We start from the raw sequence: 1,104 nt of genomic DNA, 5'->3' as shown, positions 1-1,104 counted from the left end.
GGCACACAAAAATAGTCGCCTGGCTCACATCACAGGCAACACTGCCAGATGCCAGGCTTATAATTCAAACTGAACAAAGATATTGGTGATATAGCCTGAGAAAGCAAATATATTGAGTTAACAGGCAACATCTAGGTGATCGTTTTTCCGAGGCAAATGACCCCTGGGCACCAAGCCGTGGAGACGGTTTCTATAGGTTTGTGAAGCAGGTATGTATCGTCTATGTCCAAATGGCATGAAATTTTTTTCTGCAAGCATGTACATCCAAATGTTTTTTAGATGAAAGAAAAATTATATTAGATTATAGCTGGATATACATATGATCATGTTACAAGAACTCTTGAATACATTACATATATCCAGAAACTGATTTTCATCTAAATTGTAACCACATGCATGGTACATGCATCATTAGATAACAGACCACTTATTAGTTGTCCTTTCCATCAAAGTGCTTCCTGCAATACGATGAGCAGTCCAGATATGTCCTAAAGCGGACGTTTCCGCACCACCACCCTCCATCTTCTCTCTGAACGCATACACCTGTCAATGGATGTTCACCACTACCAATTTTGTAGCTTGCTGAACTCGTCGTGGTCATCATCACACTCCTGGTGTTGATGTCCTCTTTGGTTTGCCCTAAAAAAGGTCAATTGAGTTACATGCAATTTTGTCAGAATCAACACCATATATGTATATGTATTTGCGTCAAAAGCCAATGGGTATAATTCATTAATTACCATTTATTATGCATGCACAAACAGTTGAGGATGCCAGAAGAACCATGGAAAGCAGCAAGAGTCCTTGGATGCTCACGAGCTCCTGGCACTTCGCCATCAGTGATAGGTTAGAGCCAATGCCAATAATATGATTGTTTGAGTGTAGTGTGTCTCGTATCAACCATCATATGGACAATATATATACACTCCTTAGTAAAAAAAAAAGATATATACCTATCTATCTAATCTATCTATCTATCTAAATCTATCAATTTTATTTATCTATCTATCTATCTATCTATCTGTTTGTCTGTGTGTCTACCTACCTACCTATTCTATCTATCTACATATCTATCTATTTATCTATCTATCAGTCATCTATCTG

The 1,104-nt window shown here is 37.8% G+C and overlaps 1 long non-coding RNA gene across 1 annotated transcript; it reads right to left on the bottom strand.

The window, feature by feature from the left end:
* On the bottom strand, positions 272-882 carry LOC110436905. Its single transcript, XR_002454812.1, has 2 exons — positions 741-882; positions 272-639 (listed from the first exon to the last, which is right to left on the bottom strand). It is a non-coding gene; the product is annotated as an uncharacterized LOC110436905 (long non-coding RNA).

The sequence above is a fragment of the Sorghum bicolor genome, chromosome 7 (genome assembly GCF_000003195.3).
Source record: "Sorghum bicolor cultivar BTx623 chromosome 7, Sorghum_bicolor_NCBIv3, whole genome shotgun sequence".
NCBI classification, from domain to species: domain Eukaryota; kingdom Viridiplantae; phylum Streptophyta; class Magnoliopsida; order Poales; family Poaceae; genus Sorghum; species Sorghum bicolor.
The sequence above is the reverse complement of the archived record's forward strand: the minus strand, read 5'-3'. Positions and strand labels throughout refer to the sequence as shown.